Below are 11,155 nucleotides of genomic sequence, written 5' to 3' on the forward strand. Positions count from 1 at the left end.
TTCAAACATTCTTTTAAATATATATTATTGTCTTACTTAAGTCAGATTACTACACCTGTACATTTAAATTTTTGATGGACTCTATTGAATTGCCCTCCAAAGAGATTACACCAATTTACATGCCCACCCACACTGTATGAGAACAACTCTCTCTCAGATGGCAAGTGTATTTTAAGGAAAGCTTCCCAGGTTACCTTAAAACATATTCCTGATTAAGAACCACTGTGTCTGAAGGCAGCTTCTTTAAAGACAAAAACAAAATATGCATGTAATATATTTTTAGAATATTTTTAAGTCTTAAGACACCTCTTGGAATAAGAAATCACATGCAGAATGACCTAAGTTCTAAGGATCATATCCATTTATATCTCTTTCTATCCTACTCATGGTATTGAAAACTGGGGGTCCTTTAGGACTTTGGATGAATATTCCAAGACCTTCCTCTGTCATCTGAATCAGACTCTCTGACCATGGGAGCCAGAGAGAAATGCAACTCAGAGACTACAGAATGGAGCTTCTCTTTATCTGGACTTCTTTCTAGAGTATGATTCTGAATGCTCAGTGATGGCACAGGTAAGGCTGAGCACATACAGAGGGACTAAGTATTCAGAAATTTATGGAAGAGAGATTCCCACAGGAATCGAACACAACCCTAGGTATTTACATACATACACACACACACACATAATCAGATTTAGATATTTTGTATATTCTTAACTTTGCTGATTTAGCAACTGACACGGAAAAGCAGGAACTCTCTCAAGTGTATGTTAGGTACCTCAGTTAAATTCATAGCATGGGATAGATCAACTCCCAATCTATGGGAGTAAAGAGTATAAGGTCTCCAAACAACCTAAAACACTTATTTCAGTCAGTAAATCCAATGTCTATCCCAATCAAATGGTTGTCACTGATACTGTTTTGGTTTCTGGTGACAAAAACCAACTTAAGCTAGCTAACAACAACAACAAAAAGATAAGAGTTAATTATTATAAGGATATAGGGTTTCTCACAAGTACCTAAGGCAGGGATTTCAAGGGATACTAGAACCATGACTTGAGAAGCCACACTTCCCAGGCAGTACCTGCCTGCACCTCTCACTTCTTGCCTCTGCTTCGCTTTTCTTATGTCCTTCATTCTCCTCTCTACAGGGCAGCATTCCATAACTTTCCCAATCCTTGCATTGAGATGGATATTTCACTGCTCTTAAATTTCCATTAAGTCGGTTCCAAAGACATGCTGCATCTACTGGGCTATCTCAAAATCTAATTTTCAAATTCTTGAGAGAATCCAATTGACCCAGCTTGGGTCAGGTATCCATTCAACCGTGAGCAGAGAAGGTGGGTTCATGTAACAATATAGTATTAGCTAAAATTTACTTGGTTCTAAATACACTTCATAATCAGACTTTACATAGCCTTTGGGGCCTCCTTTATCAGGACCCTGAAACAGTTTTCAGAAAAAAATTTTGATTTTGAGTTGTGTAGATGTCCTAAAAGATGTCTATGATTCAAATCTTTCCCTCAGAGCATTAGAAAATTATACACAGGGAAATAGATGTGCACATTAATAGCTAATTTAAGCTTTACAACTCAATTCAATAGTCCCATAATGGGAATAAGTGCAGACCTTAGAACCCAAAATACATGAGTTCTAAATCTAATCCAACAAATTTACTAACTGTGCAGCCCAGACAAGTTCCTTCACCTCTTTGCCCAATTTCCTTTTACATATTGCATAATACAGGGTACACAGAGTGGAGTACTACTACCTCTGAAGCATACAAAGATTAACAAGTGTTTATGAGTGCTTCCTCTGTAATAGAGTAATGTCCAAAAGGGACAGTCATCAGCAGGAAGGGAAAGATGAAGAAGCAAAGAATCTGCTTGGCTCAATGGCATTACCATTATATAATACCATTATACAATAACAATAACAAGAGTTAATAGTTATTAATTATTGCATATAATGTGATGGGAAAATTATCTATCTATCTATCTATCTATCTATCTATCTATCTATCTATCTATCTATCTATCTACATTAGCTGAGTACTATTACTGTCCCATTTGGAGAGTGTGAGTAACCTGTCCTAGGTCACACAGCTAGAAAGCTGTAGAAGTAGGACTTGAGCTTGACAGTCTGGCTCCAGAACTCACATCTTAAACAAAACTCCATACTGCCCTTAAGCCAACTGTATCATAGCATACCCTGCCACATGAGTTCCTGAACCAGATAGCTGTTTGTGGACATATCACCACAGGAAGACAGTGTGGCTTCAAGTTTTCACACTTGCTAAGATCTCCCTGGTTTATTCCACATGCCCCCTTTAAGAAGGTTACCTCACCAGAATTAATGGATTGTTATTCTTCTTGGTTTGTTGTGAACTCTGAGATAGTTTGTCTACCACGCTTAGTTTAAGATTTGGAAGGTTTACTTGCAAAAGCTCTTAGAAGCACCCATGAATAAACAAGAGTGAAAAATTAAACCAAGGACAGACATTTTTGTTTGCACTTTTTTCAAAGCTATCTAAACAACCAGATTCAAAACCTGACACCATAGGCAAGTGCTTCTTCCTGGGCGCAGAATGGCCTATAGGGGACAACACAGGTACATTGCTGTGGTAATTGAGGAAATTTATAAATGATGTACAACTTCATATTTCTGCCAGATTTATTTTAAAAGAGTCCTAAAGAGCAAGATGTTGATAAATGATGGTGAAGTGTGATGACTTCTAAAAGAATTAAAAACACACATGTAGCAGAAGCCATTGGTTGGTTAGCCCAACTCCCATTCTCAAATCTATCTTTGCTTCAGCATCCTCCATAATAGGGGCTAGAAAAGCCAAATACTTGCTTCCCTGCTCTTTCAGCTAGGGCTGGTCATTGAGGCAGTTTGGGTCCCAATGAGGGGGTAAGTAGAAAGGTTTTTTGGAAAACCTTTGCTTTCTTGATATAAAGGACAGATGTCATCCTTCTGCCACCCTCTTCTTCCTGTCCTGGATATACACACTAGTGCCTAGACCTATAGTAGCCATATTGCAACCACAAGAGAAGGGCCAAAAGAATTGGAAAAACACTGGTATTTTTTGCGCTATTACCAACCACCAACAGCTGTTTACCTCTAGAATGCTTGTTATATGAGTAAAATAGTTTAATTCACTCAGGTTAGGTTTTCTCTCAATGCCAAAAGCATTCTTATTGATATAATGCGACTGCAGATATTTTATCCCAGCAATTTTTTTTTTTTGTCTTTTTGCCATTTCTTGGGCCACTCCTGCGGCATAAGGAGGTTCCCAGGCTAGGGGTCTAATTGGAGCTGTAGCTGCCAGCCTACGCCAGAGCCACAGTTCACGGCAACACCGGATCCTTAACCCACTGAGCAAGGCCAGGGATCGAACCTGCAACCTCATGGTTCCTAGTTGGATTCGTTAACCATTGCGCCACGACGGGAACTCCTTTATCCCAGCAATTTATCAACTTTCAATTCTATACTGATTTGTATATTCCTCAAAAATAACCCAGGAGTTGGGTTAAAGAAACATTATTTAATCAAGTCACTGATATGACTTATAGGGCACAGTATAATCAAATTGTGTCCTCATGCTAGTTTATCCCCTAATTATAATAACTATTTTAATGTAACTCTGGTATCACATAATTAATAGTATAAGGAAGGGGGTTTATTTAGTGCATTATTAATCCACTAAAAACCATCTTTTATTTTAGGCTCAAGTTACATATTTCAGCTTTAGAGAGTTCACAGTTGAGAAAAATGGTTGTAGTCGTTTGTTCTACCTCACCCTTCTCCACTCTCAGACAGGGCCTTCCAAATAGGCCCTAAATGTCACCCACATGGCCACCTCCTTATGGGCACCAGGAAATCTAACTCCTCTTCTTTGGACACTATCCTCTCTTTCCTAACATGTAGTGAGGAGCTCCATTTTTTTCATGGAGAAAAATGACCCCATTAATTAATACCATTGAGCATATAATATGTACTCACATTTTCATTAAGTGAGTAAAACAAAAGCAGTATCTACTATACAACAGGGGCTTTCAGAGAGGCTTTTGGGGGGATGTGGTCCTAGTTTGGGTATCTATAACAAGACACCATAAACTGGAAGGCTTATAAACAACAGAAATTTATTTCTACCAGTCCCAGAGATAAGGAAGCCCAAGATCATGGCACTAGCAGATCTGCTGTCTGGTGCAAGTTAACTTCCTCACTGATGTATTCTCACTATAATCTCACATTGCAAAAGGGACAGGGATCTCTCTGAGGCCTCTTTTACAAAAGCACTAATTTCACTCACAAGGGCTCTGTCTCATGATCTAGTCACCTCCCAAAGGCATCACCTCCCAAAGGTTCCTCCTGATACCATCACCTTGAAGGTTAAGATTTCAACATATGAGTTTTGAGGGGGGCACATTCACTCCAAGCATGGTCTACACATTCTTAAATATTGTTATAAGATTCAGCCAAGTGGGGAAGTGATAGGGAGAGCAAGCCAGAAAGAACTGACAGCATGAAATAAAGTGTTGTACATGAATACAAGAGTGGTGCATTGGGAGAAGAAGAAATAATTTCATGCTGCAGTAGTGGAGTGTAAAGTGAAGTTGGCAGGGATCGGGATCGAATCAGCATGGCCTTTGGCAAATGGGAAATGCTGAAGGGTTTTAAGAAGGAAATTGGCATTGCTTTGCATTTCAGAAAAATCACTTTGGGGACAGTTAGGGGGGTGGATTCAAGACAAGGGACTGAATTCAAGGAAAAGAAGCTCATTATGAGTTCCTGGAGAAACAAGAGGCATGAGATTTAAACTAGTTAATCCATTCCCAAATGTATTAAGTACAAATTTCAACATTTCAAAGTATTCTACCATGTTGAATTCAAGTCAGCCATGTGCTGAGTTGTGTACCAGTCAGGCAGTGTAACCAAAGGATGACCCCAAGGCCCCTGTCCTCTCATTGAAAGGGAGGTGGCAACACAGACTAGGGAGCGGATTGACTACAGGATGGGTAAGACCTAACTCTGCTTCTAGATCACCCACCTGGTGCTCTGAGGGGAGGACACCTGGCACTTTCCCAAGTGCTCACCCCTCTCCGTTCCTACCATTCTAAAGCCCAGAAGGTAAGGACTTTAACTAAGGTCACACAGTAACCAGCAAGGAATAGTCCCAGTGGCTCCTGAACCCAATTCCATGCCCTAAATTCTAGATGACAAAACCTGCTACATAAAAATAGTTCAATTAAAATCTATAATAAAATGGTGACTTGCTCTCAAAAAGAAAACAAGCACAGTATTTCAGAAAAATGTCATGACCAGCATGAAACTGTAATTTAGGAAGATGTAAAAATTTGGCCGCATAACCTCACTGGCCAACGCCTGTCACATGACTATGAAACTTGGGCTCCGCCCTGGGCTTCTGCCTTGCTTGGTTTGTGTGAGGCTGCGTGCGGGTGAAACTAGAGTGGGAGGTCAGCTACACAAGATGGTCCATTTAACAGCTGATCTGCTGGGACCAGTGCCTAAGAAGTTAATTTCTAGCTTTGAGATGGTTTCTGGTAATTGTAGGTAATTTAAAATATAATTGCAATTTAGTTGGAAAAAAAAAACTCTCTTTGCAGTGTTTATACTCATCACTCTAATTTAAGGTCTAGAATGTTGGATGAACTATACTTCAATACACGCCCATTTTGCATCTTCCTGATTTTACCACCAGTGATTATAAAAACAGCCTCAGCAAACCTCAGTCTGCATTTTAAGACAGATGCTGCAAAGCTCAGATATAAAGTTTCACATTGCTGGAAGGTTAACTGTTGTGCATGTTAATGATTATCAAATAGATGAAGAAAACCACAAGGCTCCAAAATGCAAAAGCCCCTCAAAAAAATCCAGCTTGCCGTTGTTTATAATAAGGCCACTTTATTTTTTATTTTTTTCCTCAAAGAAGGATGACTATGGCTGAGCTCAGTGTGGTCTGCATGCAGGCTTAATGGAGGAGTAATTACACAAGGATGCTTGTGAGGGGCCAATGAGCTTCTCTCTGGGTTGTTGTTTCAAAATTCTCTGTGCTGAGCCAGAGCATCTAAAGCTTTGCAGGGATTTCTTTCACAGTGAGAGCGAGTGTTTTGAATGTACCAGTTTATTTTTAGTGAGGAAGAAATTTTAGGATACAATGTGTATAGATTTATAGAAAAAAAAACTTGTTTTAACAGTCTGAAATGTGAAAGGGAGAGCTACTCAATAGCCGGCACCCTGGCAATTATTTAGATTCCAGAGCACTATCACCAACCAACTCAGCTATCCATACTCACCAAGGATACGTGCAGCCAAATGAATGAGAAGTTAGCTGAAATAAGCACTTGATGTAATAATTTTGCACACAGTCTCTCCCCTCTACCAGCCTGTAAAACTTTCTAGAACGATGCTTAGGGTGGAAGCAGCACTGCATTGCCATACCTTGACAATTACACTGCATTAACACTGGCACTGAAAATCACAGTCTAAGAACTGAGGTCAGGGGTCAAAATTGGCAGTGCTGGTTTCCAAAGCCTCCTTTCAAAAACAGACCCAAACTAAGGGTAATCATCAAGCAATACCACATAGATAGTGAATCTTATTTGCCTGGAAAGCTTTCACATAGAGCTGGGAAGTTTAATAACTGGGAAAACAAAATATGTTCCCCAGTAGCAGACCCAAATTAATTTGGCTTTGCTAATAATAATAGGCAAGAAACAAAAAATTTTTTAAAAATTGGTAATTTATTACATATACCTGATTTTTAAAAATTCAAATATTAGAAAAGGGAAAATTTCTGTCAATCTCAACTCCTGTCCCCCCACTTTCCTTCTCTCAAAGTAGCTGTCAGTTTTTTGTGCACTATAATCTATTCATATCTAAGTATCTACATGTATGTCCCCCCCCACACACAGTAGTGGCCACAGAATTTCTACATAGAAGGGACTGAATGGCTGTAATATCATTGGATGTGGGTAAACTGCCTAAAGCTACATTTGCTTGGTATTTTACATAAGAATATGCAACTTTGTGTACCCAAAGAAATAAGTACATCAATGAATTATAAACCACTAAAATGGTAATTCAGAAGTACATACCAATAATAAATAGTTAGTAAATAATAATTAAATGGAGGGAGTCCTCAGCTATAGTGAAATTCAGTGGCTGATTGGTGAGTGGGGGAGTATGGGAACTAGAGGACCATTCTTTTGCAACCATGATAATGAAGACTGCATCAGGTAAGATTAATCAGTGGATGCTACATCTAGGAGAAAATTTTGATGAGGACCAAGATAAGTGCGTCATCTTAAAGCATCTCTCCATGGGCTGCTCATAAGTTGCAAAGTGAGGAGAAAAGGCACTAATTACATAATGGAGAATCTGAACAACACATTGACCAGGTCATCAAAATAAACACTACCAATGCGAACCGACATGGTACCCCGAGAAGGACACAGTATCACCTATGCGGTACTTTAGCCTAGAAAGCATCATTTCAATCTAATCACAAGGAAATATCAGAGAGGCCTAAAATAAGGAACATTCTATTTTTAGCAGTGTTTCTTTTAAAAGTGCTAATGTCATAAAAGAGTGTAGAAATGTTATATATTAAAGAAGGTGAAAGATGAAAATGTTCTGAGTGTAATCAAATATAATAAAATGTTGTCAAAAAAGGCAAAACATAAAAAATAAAGTTAAAGAGACATGACAGCCAAATGCAAGAGACCAAACTTGCAGAAGGAAAAATATCATAAAGATTATTATATCACCTGAGAGAATGAGAATACTAATAGTAGAATAGATTAAAAAGTCAGTTTTAGGGTTGATACTTCTGCATCTATCAGACAACAATCCTACAAGCTCAACCCTTACCTGGCATCTCCGAGTCACCAAGCCCTTCAGGAGCACTTAAGCCTCTGTCCACAAAGCTCTTTCTTTGCCCAGGTAAGTAGGGGGTGGGAAATATCCGATGCTGGGTAGGTTGTACCTGCAGCAGAAACAAGGGGGTGTATTCAGTTTTGCTTTGTGACCTGAAATTTTAGACTATGTCAATGATGCAGACTCAAAGGTGAAGCTCTCATAGAAATTGGCTCATAAATTTCTTTCTGGATCCCTTTGACCAGCTTGTGCTGATCTCACTGAAGCCTACCTCTTCCCATCCTTTCTCCTAAGTTCATTTAAAAGTCAAACAATCTCCATTTAAGGAAAGAAGAGTGTAAGACAAATACAGGTAGCTAATAATTTCTTGGTAAATAAATGAAAATGAATGAATGAGTTAATAAGTGGATGAATAAACACTGAAGGTATTTGAGTAATGCTCTGATAATGAAGACTATTACTATGGTTTGTGTAGGAATAACAGAAAAATGTGTTTTTTCTAACCTTAGCTCTTGCTAAGCTATGCTTAGGAAATGTAGTCATTTCCTGATATTGGCTTTTAAATGTAAACATCCCTGTATTTGAACCAATATTAAGTCTGGGAATATAAAACAGCATAAAAAGGAGAAAAAATCCTTTAAAGGAGACATGGAAACATAAGACTTTCATTGCGGGCCTCCCCATCAGGTGAATGAAAATGGAAAATGAAACTTTTAAAAAAACTGAAAGAATTTTACACTCAAATGAAACCTTGAGATAAATGCGCCTGTGAGGAATGGGGAGTAGAAATTGATGATGATTAGGTAAAGAAAATAAAGTGTTGGGCAAAACAGAATCTTCAGTTCAGCTTGATAGAGAAAAAAGGAAGCTAACTCCAAACTCATCAGGCCCTTTGGGATCACTCTCTTGCCTGGGATGCAGGAGGAAGCCCAGGTGTGGACCAGGACCTTCAGGCACAAGCTAAGCATCTATGACCAGGCTCCACCTAAGCTCTAGAGTGGTGGGAATATGGTGGAAGTTAATATTCTTTATCCCAGTAATTTGGACACTTGGAAATTTTCTCCAAAATCAAGAAAAAGATCAGAGAGTTGTTAATGTTTCTTAAAAAAGAACAAGCATATAAATGTCTATGCTCCTAAGGGAACTCATCCTATAGGGCTTTTTGGCATTAGTGAACACGTGGCAACCTTTCCCATTCCTCTGCCAATAACACTTTGATTTTTACATTGGAGGGATGATGCTTCCCTCCACCCCCCACAAATGCATTGTGCTGAGGCTGTCAGCCAAGCTGTTATTTCAGGTGCCACATGTGTAGTAACAGTGATTAACAGATCTATTTGTTGAATGAATAAATGAGTCCAGTTTTCTGCCAGAGATTTGGGTCTTAAGTAAAATGTCATAGACTAAAAAAAGGTCAGAAGCAGATTCAACCCAGCAGAGATGTTTTAAAGAGAAACCATTTATTTTTGTTTCCTAGTTCCTGAGATTCCTCCATCATGATTACTGTTCTTTCCAAGCCAGGTGCCTGAGCTTTCTCTTTTATTCTAAGAACTATCATATATCCTTCCAGTAAACTCTCCCTCTTATCTTTAGATTAATTTCAAAGGGTCCATTTTCAATGGACCAATTCAAAAGCCCTACCTCAGCTACCACAAATTTCCCAATTTTTCATGTGCAATCAGGAATAGCTTAAAGCAGGAACAGGGTACCACTTTTGCTGCTAATGTTTCAACTTTCCAAGTTTAACTAGCTATGTAAATAACTAATTTAAACAAGTTCTAGCATCCTTTTTAAAAAATACAGTTTAAACATCAGGTTTCATTTAGCAGCCTAGGTGCTTTATTGAAAAGCCTGGGGGAAATGGTTATTGCTATCTTGTTTTCAACTAGTTGTTTTTTAAGAAGTTTAAAAACCTCCACTGATAGTTCTTATTATTCTGGCCATGAATAGCTAGTGCTTACTACAGTTATAAGCAGATGTTTAAGAAATAGTAAATTCATGAACAAATAAATGCTGTGTTTTCAACTGTGGGGCAATTTTGGTTTGATTCATCATTAAGAGTTGGTTAAAGAGAATCTACTGCATAGCCATTTTAAAGTTAGTGGACACAGACATCACAGCAAACAGCTATTTCTGATTGTTCTGCAAACTTTCCACAAAAGTTTTAGAGTCCTAAAGCTGTGCCATTACAGAATGAAAGTCTGAACTGCTGCCTGGGATGATCCTGTGGTAGGATTTATACTCCACCGATTCCCGCCCCCCCACAGGCTCCCCACTCTTTCTTGCTCCAGCATCAAGCTATAAGGCTTGACTTGATCTGAAACCACATCTTTTATTGGCTCCTTCCCCTCCCTATCCTGTTTCCTTCATTAACTTATAAATTCTTAGCAAAGAGCAGCTTAATCCCTATCTCAGGCTCTGCTTCTAGTGAATCCAACTGAAGACGACATGCTAAAATCTTAAAGGTATTGTATAAAAAACCTATAAACTTCTTTGCCAATGAAATTTCAAATTCTACAAAATGCGTAGATGACTGCAAAGATATATTATCATTGTATAAAATCAACACAGATAAATAACAATTTATTGAGGACTTTCTATGTAAATGCTAGTTCCTTGAATTATTTCCACAGTCTTTTTAGGTAGTCATAACCACTCATATTTCCAAAATTAAAAAACTGAGTCAGATGGATCGAGATGGCAAAGAAGTAAGACATCACGCTCACCTTCTACAAACACATCAGAAAAACACATCTACATGTAAAATGACTCACACAGAACATCTACTGAATGTTGGCAAAAGAACTTAAACCTCCAAAAGGGGCAAGAAAGTCTTGACATAACTGGGTAGAACAAAAGAAAAACAAAAGAAAAAGAGAGAGAGAAAAGGAATCAGGACAGGACTAGCATTCCTGAGAGGGAGCTGTGAAAAAGAAAAGGAACCCACACCCTGGGAAGCCACCTAATCTATGGAGAGATCAACTGAGACGGAGGGACCTCAAAGTCACCAAGAAAAGCACAGCAGCTGGACTGAGGAGGGAAAAGTAGAGTGAGAGCTGCACAGATCATCTGCATCACGTGCCAGGACACCACAAACTGAGATGCTTGGACAGGGGCTGGGCACTGACACTTAGGCTCTGGATGTCATTCCAGGGAGAGGACTGGGGTTGGCTGTGTGGGGACAGCCTAAGGGGCTAAGGAGCAGTGTGCCATGGGCAGGAGTGTGGAACGCCATGGGAGAGGGAATCCGGGA

At 39.0% G+C, this 11,155-nt stretch overlaps 1 long non-coding RNA gene across 1 annotated transcript in view; it reads right to left on the reverse strand.

The window, feature by feature from the left end:
• LOC125119842 (uncharacterized) overlaps positions 1-8,006 on the reverse strand; it is a 72,297-nt gene extending 64,291 nt beyond the window's left edge. The window contains exon 1 of the long non-coding RNA XR_007133188.1: positions 7,897-8,006. This is a non-coding gene — a long non-coding RNA (uncharacterized LOC125119842). The remainder of the gene's footprint in view (positions 1-7,896) is intronic.
• Between the last annotated feature and the right edge of the window lie 3,149 nt (positions 8,007-11,155).

The sequence above is a fragment of the Phacochoerus africanus genome, chromosome 2 (genome assembly GCF_016906955.1).
Source record: "Phacochoerus africanus isolate WHEZ1 chromosome 2, ROS_Pafr_v1, whole genome shotgun sequence".
NCBI lineage: Eukaryota > Metazoa > Chordata > Mammalia > Artiodactyla > Suidae > Phacochoerus > Phacochoerus africanus.